Source organism: Myotis lucifugus, unplaced genomic scaffold (genome assembly GCF_000147115.1).
Source record: "Myotis lucifugus unplaced genomic scaffold, Myoluc2.0 scaffold_2, whole genome shotgun sequence".
NCBI lineage: Eukaryota > Metazoa > Chordata > Mammalia > Chiroptera > Vespertilionidae > Myotis > Myotis lucifugus.
In genome coordinates this window covers 20184500-20197630 of record NW_005871050.1, presented here as the reverse complement: position 1 = coordinate 20197630, position 13131 = coordinate 20184500, and the positions used below count along the sequence as shown (strand labels likewise).

The 13131-nt window shown below is 39.2% G+C and overlaps 1 pseudogene; it reads right to left on the bottom strand.

Moving 5' to 3' along the window:
• The window catches only part of LOC102438665, a 31902-nt pseudogene extending 24887 nt beyond the window's left edge, over positions 1-7015 (bottom strand).
• Between the last annotated feature and the right edge of the window lie 6116 nt (positions 7016-13131).

The following is a 13131-nucleotide window of genomic DNA, read 5'->3' as shown; positions in this document are numbered from 1 at the left end:
GCTAGTACTAATGTAGGGCTGCATACCTATGAGGCAACCAGGAAATACTGGTGGTTTGATTCACCTTGTGTCCTTCACTCTTGTAGTCAACAGTGAAGGGAATTTCCCAAGGGAAGAATGTGAAAGTCTCTGTACCTTTAGTTCTGCTACGCAAGCTGTATTGATGAGAAGCTGAACACAATGGCTTGCATTATGTGAAAGGTTATGTGAGAGCCAATGCCATATTACTCTTATCTTGTTTTTCTTTTGAGTCCTGTAATCTGAAATGAGTGTACTTTAGGGAAGACATACACTATTAATCATGTTTGATAAACCAAAAAAGGCTGGAGCCCCAGTAACCTACTTATTCTGTTGACTCAGGGGCGGTTAGAGAAAAACAATGATTTGCATACACACCTGTAGTGGGGACTTTTAGACTTCACTGGCCTGCTTCCTGAGACTACTTCCCTACTGCCCGTCTGCCTTTCTGATAAGATAAGAAACCCTTTGCACCTGGGCAGTGCTTTATGCTTTTCTACGTGTTCACTGCTAGTACCTTAGCCCAGATCCCCATCATCTCACACCTACTTTATTGCAACACCTTCCTAATTGATTTCCCTGACTCAGTCTTTTGTTGTTTACAATCTATTCTCCACACTGCAACCAGAGTAATAGATCCAAAGCTCAAATTTGATTATGTTCCACCCCTGTTTAAAACTCTCCAGCATCCTTAGGATAATGTCTAACCCTTTGGGTATGCTCAAAATAAAACAAAAGAAAACAAAAACAACGATTCCTGATTTGCCTCCTGCTTAGCTCTTTAGCTTCACCTCCTGCCACTCCCTACCCCCATTTTCCACCCTCTTGTACTCTAAGCTCCAACCTTCCTGAAATACTTGTATATCCACAAGTGTGCTATTTTATTTTATTTTTTAATTGTGATGCCTTTGCATATACTTCTTCTGCCTATATTGTTTTCCTACCTTCTTCTGACCTCTAACTGAAGAAGTGTTCTCCATCTTGTTAGACTTAAGTGAATCCTTCCTTAACTTCCTTCTAAGTGAATCCTTCCTTAAGTTGTGATTTATCATTATTTGTTCCTTCTTTTGCATATACATACTTGCATTCTGGTATTTCTTCACTATATTATAAATATCTGTTTATACATTTATCTCTGTGGCCTTTGTGCAAATTTCTTGAACGTTGGAACTGTGGTTGACCCTTCCTCCTAACCTTCTTCCTTCAGCACTATACACATAGTTGGTATTCAGGAATGTTGCTTAAATGAATAATGATTGTATTTCCTAACTTAAAGACTTCTTTTTGAACTACTAGACTGACCTCAGAGTTGCAGCAAAATAACCAGTTGTTCAAGTATTCACAGGCTTTTGGGCTGGGTTAGGTGTGGTTCTGTCTTGAGAAAGCTTGAATTCAAATGTTCTGTCAAGTTTCTTCTTAATTCAGGATTCTATAAATAAATAGTAGATTAGAATAACACCCTCAGCAATACAGAAGCAAAGAAAGCTCCTTGGCTTTTTGTTTTATACCTTCTATTACTTTTCTAAATATTTCCTTTAGGCCTTCTTTTATACAATCACTTAAAACAGGAGGTCCCTGGGTGGTTTTTGGTCCTTATTTCTATTTTTGGTCCTTATTCTCAACTAGGACCAGTTTATTTCATCATTTATATACCCCCCCCCATACACACACATAAATATATTTGTAACCTCGGGAGCTTCCTGGGCAAGGACAGACAAGAAAGAGGTGACCACTCCAGGTTGTTAGGTGGCAGTTTAATAAGCAAGAGAAGTTACTTATGAGGCTTGTCTTGGGCAGCCACAAGATGAGTAGATCTCTGCACCCACCCACTAGAACAGCGGTTCTCAACCTCTGGGTCACGACCCCTTTGGGGGTTGAACGACCCTTTCACAGGGGCCCCCTAAATACATCCTGCATATCAGATATTTACATTATGATTCATAACAGTAGCAAAATTACAGTTATGAAGTAGCAACGAAAATAATTTTATGGTTGGGGGTCACCACAACATGAGGAACTGTATTAAAGGGTCACGGCATTAGGAAGGTTGAGAACCACTGCACTAGAATCTTGAAAATATACATAGAAGTCTTAAGTGGGTTCAGTCACGTAACTGTCCAGATGGTCTCAACAACACATTTCTCTCTCAAGGCTGTGTCCTTGAAAATGGCTCCCACTGTGGGAATGGTGAGAAGAGTGGACATTCCAAGCACAGGGGAGAGGCCAGGAACCTCTGATTGCCCACATCCAGCTCGCTGCTCTACTGGAGGTCATATCCTTTCACTGACTTTCTCCAACAGTATATACACACTAGAGACCTGAAGCACGAAATTCCTGCAAGGGGCTCGGCCCTTGCAGCTGCGGCGGCTTGCCTTGGCCCTCACAGCCCCAGCTTCATCTGGAAGGTCGTCTGGAAGTATATCTGGAAGGTTGTTTGGCTGTCTGGTCTAATTAGCATATTATGCTTTTATTATTATAGATATCATCTTATTACTAATGCCCTATGAGATACATACTATTTTTACCCCATATTTTATAGATGAAGAAACTATAGATCAAAGAGATTAAATAACTTTTTTTGTTAACCTGAAAGTGCTGGAGACTGGACCTAAACTTGGATTTGATTGTAAAGCCTATCTTTGAACCATTCATTACACCGCACTCCCTCATCTTTTTTTTTTTAAATGGCTTGAACTAGATTATCCTTGAGAATCCTGTCCAAAGCTTTTCCTCCCACCACATCCTCAAGGGCTCCATTGGGGCCAAACAAGAGAGTGGTGTTCTGCAGATCTAGGAGCTGAAACAAAGAGATATGAGGTGCCAAATATTCCCTTGTGCATTTGTTTTTCTATAATTATTTCTTATTGAGATACACTATAAGGATTCCTAAAATGGCATAAGGATTCCTAAAATGGCATATTCAACAGTGATCTTCAGGACCTGTGGTTGTTGCCAGTCATTTATCTTCCTCTTAGGCAACTTGATTTTTTAAGCTAAATTCTATCCACAAGTGAGCGATGAGAGTGACAAATACACAACTTTTGGGAAGCATTTGTTCCAAAAATGTGAAAAGCCTAAAGAAAGGAAAATGTTACATTGAACAGAAGAGATCTGTTTCCTGAAAGCAAAAAATTGAAAAACTATAAAATATTTTTTCGCCGAAACCGGTTTGGCTCAGTGGATAGAGCGTCGGACTGCGGACTGAAGGGTCCCGGGTTCGATTCCGGTCAAGGGCATGTACCTGGGTTGTGGGCACATCCCCGGTGGGGGATGTGCAGGAGGCAGCTGATCGATGTTTCTCTCTCATCGATGTTTCTAACTCTCTGTCTCTCTCCCTTCCTCTCTGTAAAAAATCAATAAAATATATTAAAAAAATATTTTTTCACTGTGCCATCCCTCAAAACACCTGGAACGAATTGTCATTGCAGGTGTCTTGTAGAATAAAACAAAAAACACTGATCTTGGAGTCAGAGACCTGGGCTTGAGTCTCATATCTATACATTGCTAACAATGCAACCTTGAGCAAGGGACTGAACCACTCTGGGCTTCTGAGCAGGCTTCCACTCAATGTTAAATTGGAGATAAGTGTGTGTGTGTGTGGGGGGGGGTCAAGGGTAAAAATAAATATAATACTGTCAACAATAAAAAATAAACTAAAAAAAATAAAGAGATAAATACATTGGAGATAAAAACAAGAACTACCTGAAAGGGTTGTTTCTAAGATTAAATGAATTAAATCATGTTTTACTAATGTTTTTTGTGCTTCCATTCACATCAGATATTATTACAACTCACCTTGGCCCAGTGCCAAGCCACTAATCTAGTTGCCCTTCTTTTAATATTGGCCATTCTCTCTTTGACCACAACCATTTGCCATTGCACCCCGACTCCCACTCCCACCCCCGACTCCCACCCCGACCCCCGACTCATGAAAAATGCACAACTATGATTGTTCTAAGAAAACAGTCCCTACAGCCAATGTAAGCAGATAACACTCATGGTGAAATGTGGTTGTTGACCTAGTTATGATAGAGAATATCTGGGTGCCAGGAGGCCTACATCTGAGCATCTCTACTGCCTATTTCTAGACAGTAGGAATGATACCAGGCATAACAGTTAGACCCAGCTTCTCTAGTGGGAAAGAGAAAATGAATGGTTTGTTTTGTGATAATTGGCCTATACTTATTTAAGGGACTTGAGACTTGAGATTAAGTTCAAGTTCTTTGTTTGAACATGAGAGTGACTGAGGGGCCAATGAAGGATATGAAAGTATAGCTTTGACAATGGTATGTTTCACAAAGAAGGAATCGGTCACCATATTTCTTGTGGTCACAGTTTCCTAAGGTTGGTTACCTTCTTGCTGATTGTAGATTTCACACTGGGAGGAATCACAACAGAAAGGAAATTGAGGAGATACAGGAGCAAAGATCAGGTCGAGGCCCTGGTTGGTGTGGCTCAGTTGGTTGAGCGTTGTCCCATGCTCCCAAACATTACCAGTTTGATTCCCATTCAGGGCACATACCCAGGTTGTGGATTCAATTCTTGGGTGTGTGTGGGAGGCAGCCAATCAATGTTTTTTTTTGTTGTTGTTGTTTTTTTTTCCTCTCTCTCTACCTTCCTCTCTTTCTAAAATCAATGAAAATATAAAAAAAGTCCCGCCGGTGTTGCTCAGTGGTTGAACGTCGACCTATGAACCAGGAGGTCATGGTTGGGTTCCTGGTCAGGGCACATCCCCAGGTTGCGGGCTTGACTCCTAGTGTGGGGTGTGCAGGAGGCAGCCGATCAATGATTCTCTCCCATCATTGATGTTTCTCTTTCTCCCTCCCCCTTCTTTCCTCTCTGAAATCAATAAAAATAAAATTTTTCAAAAAAGATAAGGTGGAGGGGCAGGGTGGAATGGCATGTCTAAAGCTTAACATCTAGGGTTAATTATTATGGCAAAAACAAATTAAATAATGTCTGTGATTCCATCACTGGTCTGAGTCTCCACTTTGATTGACTTTTACCTCTTTTTTTTACCTTCTTAAATTAGTACCCTTCATATGATCTATACCAGAAATAACGAACTGTGTATTTTAATGTATAAGGCAATTCTTGGTGGTGAAAAATAAGACTTAAAAAATTGGGGAATATCAGAGGAAAGTCAGTAAAAATGCTAGTCCTGTGTTGTAGAGTTCTTTTGGATCAAAGTGATTACATAAGGCTTAAAAATCAAATGGTATGCTTGTTTACTAACATATTCTGAGATTTTTTCCCCCTTGCAGATGTAAGACATGAAAAAAACCAGGGCTATGCTCACATATGGAGGTAATTTGTTCAGATGTACAACTGGGCTGGAGCCATCAGTAACCCGGTTATAAATTCTGAACCTCTTGTATTTTGTCATTTCAAAGTATGTTCTCCATTTCAAGACAAAAATCAAATCAGAATTCCTCTGAAAGATATAACATTGAGGGTTCCGAGTAGAGAAAAACATCACTGGCAACAGTTTGGACATTGGCTTATACCAAGTCTTTCTGAATTTAAACTCATGAACTCTCATACTTAGGTCCAACATAAATTGTTTCGTTTTCAAGTTCCCTTAAGCTAGGAAAATTAAGATTTCCTGTTCTTTAGGGAGAAAAAGAGTCTAAAAACGTAAGAGGTTAGAAAATGTCTTAAAGCTCTTCATAATTGAGTATAAATGAATCCAAACCATATGGATTGCATTTCCTTTTTTTTTTTTTTAACTTTGAGCACTGAGGGGAAAAACATGTTTGGCAAAATGCTTCTTGTTGTGTGTTTTTTTTCAAACCCAAATATGTTACTTTCACCCCTGAGCCTTCTTCCCAAGCTGCACCATATCCTGGGAATGTTCCCAGGGTTCTTTAGACTTTAAGTTTACAGCTCCTGTGAGGCCTACCTTCCTCAAGAAAATATCTCTAGGTGACTTAGAAGAGACATTCTAAAAGCCTCTTGAACCTTATTTGGGTAACATACAACTTTCAAGACCTCCCTTTTTTCAATCTTCTGTCCATGTGCACTGTTAGTTGTGCAAAGGTTTATTTTGTTTATATGTAATAGCTTGTGTAATTTATCTACATTTAACAACCATATATTTAGTATCTAATGGGTCTAATGTTTTATGGATAAATGCCTAGGTTAGCACAAGACCCTTATATTGTGCTGAATGTAAACATAACCCTGGCTAAATATTCACAAGTAGGATACAACCTAGAAGAGGGAACTGAAATGGTCTTAAACAGAGGAAGTCTCTTGATGATGGACTTTGAAAGGCTCAAATAAGTCTCCAAAAGTAGCAGATTCATTTGAATTAATAAGGCTATTTAGAAAGACAAATGGCTACTAAAATATAGTAATAAAATGTTAAATCCTGCAATTTACTTTCTTTCTACTAGCGCAGTGAGTTTTACACACCAAAGAGGGTAAGTTTCAATAGGAGAGATAAGAGAATCTGAACAATTTGGGCTGATATGCACCATAGATTTTTATTAATTAAAATTTTTTTCAATTACAGTTTATATTCAATATTATTTTGTATTAGTTTCAGGTGCACAGCATAGTGGTTAGACAATCATATTCTTTAGATAGTGTTTCCCCTCATAGTTCCAGTACCCACCTGGCATATACATACTTACTATAATATTATTGACTATACTTCTTATGCTCATAGATTTTTAAAAATGTAATATATATCAGAACAATTTGTTATTTCTGTGAATTGAGGTTAGGAGGAGGAGGAGATACAGAGAGTGAGAATAAGAGTGAGTTGAGAGTAAGAGGAACCTGGGTAGAAAAGGAAGTAAGGATACTTTAGTTACACTTTGACTTATGTTTACAACTTGAAGAGAAAATACACACAAAGGTAACTCACCTTGAAAGGAAACTGCCTATACTGTAATAGGTATAATATTTATTTTTCATACTTCCTTATTTCCCCAATAAAGCTGTAATCATTTTGGAAGTTAGGGACTCTGTAACACTTACCATTCGCCATCTATGCCATTCCCATCCCACTCTCACCTCAACACTTAACCAACCCTTAGCCCAGAGGGGACATTTAGTTCTTGGTTGATTGAACATAGGGGCATTAAAAAAAGTTTTACTGAACATGGAGAATAACTTCAACACTGTGTCACACATTGTAGAAGATACACAACCTGAGGAGAGAATAAAATGATTATAACTGTTTTGTTTGGTAAAGCAAAGCCTATATGTGAAAATAACCTTATGAGGATAATCCAATGGAATACAGGATTGCCATGCTAACCCTGTTGACCCTATGATAAGAAAACATCTGACTAACTCCAAAGGAAACTTTAAAGCAAATGAAAATATGTATTACTCTGTATGGTAGAATTTAAATGTAGGAACCTTGCTACCTTGAAGTATACAGACTGTATAGCTTATTTTAACTGCTCAGTTTCATATATATAGGAGATCTCAAATCTCTTCCTCTATTGTCTTTCTGATGACTTTTCCTAGGACTTTCTCTATGATGAGGAGGGGAGAGGTAGACTGATACATAGGTTCAATAAATAGATTTGAAAGTGTGATTTTTATACTGCCAAATGAAGAGGAAGTTAATTAAAAAGGATGTAGTCCTAATCTCTCAAGGCTGATAGCACTTGGGAGCACTTTTCCACAGAAATCCTAATTAGAAATCATTTTCAGTCTCAGTAGCTTATTTCCATAAAATCCCTGAAGGGATTCAAGAGAGATTGAGCCTCTGAGGAGGACATGCATCTTTGCCAAGCTATGCAATGAGAATACTGAGACTTGTTGGGGACACATTCAATTATGGATCCAGAAAGAGGAAGTGAAACCATGGTGAAATGGAGATTAGAAGGAGGTGCCCAGGGCCAAGATGAGTTAATGAAGAGAGTAATATGAATCTTATTTTGATTGACATTAGCAAGCATATACCGGACACTATACTAAGCACTTTATATGTTACCACATTTAATCAACACAATTTTATGAAATAAGCACTGCTATTGCATCCATTTTGTAGATGAGAAAACCAAGTTTCAGAGAGTAAATGATTTCCCTAAAGTCACCCAGCTAATACTTAGAAGAAATAGGATATAAACACAGACCTGTGTAGCCCCATTAAACCACTTTAGTACACTGCCTTAAATAGATTCACCTCTTCTGGGTCCCAGGGTGTTCAGAAGTGGGAAGAGTTAAATGACCACCTTTAGTTATATCTCAGTCTTTGGGCTCAGCTTACTTACTATAGCTTAGGGCAGGGGTCCTCAAACTTTTTAAACAGGGGGCCAATTCACTGTCCCTCAGACCGTTGGAGGGCCGGACTATAGTTTAAAAAAAAACTATGAACAAATTCCTATGCACACTGCACATATCTTATTTTGAAGTAAAAAAAACAAAATGGGAGCAAATACAATGTTTGTATTTGCATGTGGCCCACGGGCCGTAGTTTGAGGACCCCTGGCTTAGGGGAACAGGAAGTACTCTGACTATTGAGACAGAGTCCAAGTCCTATCTTTAAAATTTCCCTTTCTAGATGTTTGCTCAGGCACAACCACCACACTTTATGAGGAAGATATGAAGAAGCTGGGTCACATGGAGCATGTTGTAGAAGCTGGTCAGAATGATGAAGGGCCCACTGGCATATATTTTGAGGGACAGATGAAGAAATGTAGGGTGATTAGCGAAAGAAGCCTATTGACCCATAATAGCTGTCTTTAAATATTTCATGGACTGTCACATGAAAGTAGCATTAGACTTATTCGATGTAGCTGTAGAGAGGGAACGTGGGAACAATGGGAAGATGTTAGAGGAAGATAAATTCTGGATCAATAGAAAACAACTGCATAAATATAATGCAGAGTTTCATAACATTATTTTATGCCTTGGACCCTTTTGGAAATCTGGTAAAGCCAATGAACTCTTCTCAGAATAATGTTTTTAAGTGCATAAAATAAAATGCATAAGATTACATAGAAAAATTACAGTATATTGAAATATGATTATTAAAATATTAAAAACTGAATATATTAGCAATGATTTTAAAGTGGATTGAAAATGTTTTGTGTGTTTTTTGTTATTGATAATACTACTAGGGTTTGTTGCCTACATTCATAACAGAAGAAATGGTAAATTTCAGTTAAAGATAAGGAAAAATAAAGATATGATTTTTGTTTCCATCAAAGTTCATGGTACCTCAGTCTAAGGGATTTATGGATTCCATGTTAAGATCTCCTGAATTAGAGGTATCAAATATAGTAGAATGTAAAGTCATGTAAAGTTGTGGTTTTCCTGTCACTGGAATAGTTTTTGCAGAAAGACTGTCAGGGATATTTAAATGTGATTTCTGCTTTGGTTTCATACTAGATAAAATAAACTCTTTTAGGTGTCAATGCTAACATTCTATGATCAAAACTCTTTAATAACTTTTATTATCAACAGCAGGGATTTTCAATTTTTTTGTTTTATTTTTCTTTTACACCAAATGTCCCATTTTATTTATTTTTCAATAGCTATTTATTTTTCCATCATCTTTTATTCCCCTATATCCTTCTCTACCTCCATCAACCCCCCTCCCTCCACAATCACCACACTGTTGTCCAATTCTTTAAGCAGCAGAAGACTTTCTTCAAAATAAAGTCTTGCACAATCCCTCAATATATCCATCAGAAAAGTGGGATCAGTTTTACATAGAAATGGAGGGCCTAGATCTCTGCCTTCTTAGCTATCCCACTCACTACCTTCACTTTTCCCCACCTGCACTGAATTCAAGTCTCTCTGTTTTCTATCGTGCTGTCTCTTCTGAGAAGCCCTAGAGCTCTATGAAACAATGTCGTAGGATCAAATGTAAGCTCCTTAGATTTGCATTCAAGGCCAGGTAAAATCTTATGTCTCAGCTAATGATCAACAGAGTATTTATTGTCTCCGGAAAGCTTACAACATTCTTGACACCACACCTTTGTTCACACTGCTCCCCAGTCTGGAATGCCCTACACACCTTCCTCCTCTTTGCCATTTCCCTAAACTATACACCCTCTTTCAAGTTCAAATCAGGTTCCACTGCCTCCAAAAGTATTCCCTGATCACTCACCCTTGGTGATTATTCCAGTGCTCTGATTCATTTGAATACTTCTCTCTATTTGACACTAACTGATGTTGCTTTGCTTTTCTTGCCATGTCCATTCTGGGTCCTCACTAGAGAGTAGCATCTTGAGGGCCCAGTAAAGTATTCTGTAAACATAGGATGCTGAATCAGTTCTTATCTATGACATTTATTTTCCATGCTTGTCTTATTTCCCTAAATAAATCATAAGGTTTTTTTTTGGACAAGGATTTCCTTAGACATTTCATCTGCCTCAATCTCTCCAGCACCTAGCATGATCCAGAACCCACAGATGCTTGAAATAGGCATAGTAAGATATGGACAGAAAAGATGTTAGATACAGACAATTTAAAAGGGATGAAAAATATGATTTGATAAAGAAAGAGTTGTAATTTTTTGTTGCATAAGAAGACTGATGCTAGAATAAGGTATGAAGGGATTCCCTTGAGAGGGAAAGAGCATGTTAAGATATCATTAGGTAAGGCAAAGAAATACCAAGGAAGAGATGTGAGTCACAATGAGAGAGATCAACAGAGATTAATATGAAAAAGCTCTGAGATAAAAAGCAGGAATAGAACTCTTCTCTTGCTGACAATTTATCAAAGTCCAAACAGTTATGCAGTCCAAGCACAGAAAAAATCTCTTTTTGGGCCTACATTCTGAGTTAAGACTCAGAACTCAGTCCTGAACTCAGTCTTGAACTCAGTCCTCAAAGAAATATTTGAGATTTCCAAATTCTCATTTGAAAACACATGGTCAGATGAGGTGTTTCCAAGCCATTGCCACCCTAATGTCTATTTTGTACTACATGTTCAGAAATCCAATCTACACTAATAAAAGAGAAACATGCAAATTGGTGTCACTCCACTATGTCCACCAGCCAATCAGAGTGACTATGCAAATTATCCCAACAAAGATGGCGGTTAATTTGCATATGCAGGTGAGAAGCAAAGACTGAAGGCTCTGGTTGGAGTGAAGACTGAAGACTGAAGAGGCTTGGCTTCTCCGCTGAGGCCAGTGAACCTGCTACCTTGATGTATTGTGAGGTTGCTCTAACCAACTGAGCTACCCAGCCAGTGTGGAAATTTGAACCTAAGTCATATTGGCTCCAGCTGATTCTTTTTCCTGTGTCCCTATTTGCTGTACTGTCAAACATCATCCCTAGTTGCTAGGGAAGAAAGAAAACAAAAAGAACTGATTCAGTAAAATTGCCAATTGCACATAGAAAGAGAGGCCAGGAGTTTGAGTGTAGTGAAAAGCCAGAAAATTCTTAAACCTCACTTGAACCAGACATTTCAGTCTCTGTCCACATTATATTGTAATACTTCTCCCAAGATTCCTGAAGACACTATGAAGAAATAGCCAATAAGTGGCCAATAGGATTTTGATGCCTTTCTTTTTGCCTCATGCAGGTTTTGAGACAGGGAACTTGCCAGAAAGCACAACAGAGATCTGAGAAGGAAGAGAAAGGGTCATTTGCAAGATAGGATAAATCAACTGGAATAATCAGAGGGTGATTTGTTTATGCTGGGGATGCTCCAACTAGACGGTTTATAATTTACACTGCGTCAAAGCAGGAACCAGTGGTCAAGAGAGGAAAGATCCTGCATTTTTTTTGTTTTGTTTCTGAACATTATGTTCAAGCAGCAGCTTTCTCTCCTAAATAGGCCAGAAATACTGGAATTCACTTTAAGCTCTGAGTTAGTAAATTCATCATCATTTACTTCAAGTGTGGTAGGCAGTTAGACAGACATGAGCAGAGCAAGGACGATGGGCCAGGTATAGAATGTCACCAGGGTGAAAGCCCTGGGTGCCTAGCAAAGAACAATCGTAGGGTGGGGCCTTGCCCTAAGGGTGACTTTTTTTCCCCTAGCATATCCCTTGTTATGAGGTTTGGACCCCCTGACCTTTCCTCCCTAGAGATAACATCTAGGCCTCAGTTGTATTTCAGCTCCAGGCCTAGAAGGGCAGCAAAGCCAGACCAGTGACCCCATCGCTGACCTCAGGACCAGCTGCATTGATTGGACAATGACCCCATGCCCTGGCTCCAACTAATCAATCAGTGGAGACCTGGACCCTAAAGGACATACCTGGAAAGCTGCTAAATATTCTACTAAGATCTTCCTCTGGGCTCTCTGGCCATTTGCTCAGTGGTTAGAGTGTTGGTCCGTGGACCAAAGAGTCTTGGGTTTGATTCCCAGTCAAGGGTATGTACCTGGGTTGCGGGTTTGATCCCTGCATTTGGTAGGGGCATGTGCAGGAGGCAACCAGATGTGTCTCTCACATTGATGTTTTTCTATGCCTCTCCCCCTCCCTCCCTTCCACTCTCTCTGAAAAAGCAATGGAAAAATCCTCTGGTGAGGATTAAAAAATAAAAAGAACTTCCCCTGGGACCTCTCCTAAAATCTCTACCTTTAAAACCCTCAGGACAGAGGACGCAGTGCACTCTCCCTCCTGGGACCACACATGAGCTTTTCCCTCTCCCTTTCCCTTCCCCTCCTCCACCCCCAGGAGCTTTACCATTACCTTCCTCACCCCCAACCTCTAAGGGCCCTTCCTTTATCTCTATAACTTGTTTCCTAAGCCCATCTCTTCTACAAATTACTTTTCCCACATCTGTGATTTTATAAGGAAATGTTCTTTTATAGTTTGAATTCTTTCCTAGCCAGAACTCAAGTACTGAAGTTGCTGAACCCAAGTCCAGTGTGACTCCACTGGTCAGACACCAGGTGCTGTTCCCACCTACAACACAAGGAGAATGCACTTCAGGAACCTATTTAAAGGGTTTACACAAGCTGGACTTTATACAAATTCAGTTCTTTTTTAAAAATATTTTTTTATTGTTGATAGTATTACAGTTATCTCCCATTTCCCCCCTCCTCCCAGGCCCTACCCACACCCCCAGGTCTTCACTATTCTATTGCCTGTGTCCCTGGCCTATGCATAGAGGTATATAAGTTCTTTGGTTTATGTCTTCTTGTCCCCCCTCCTCCACATCAAGGTATGTCAGTCTGTTCCAT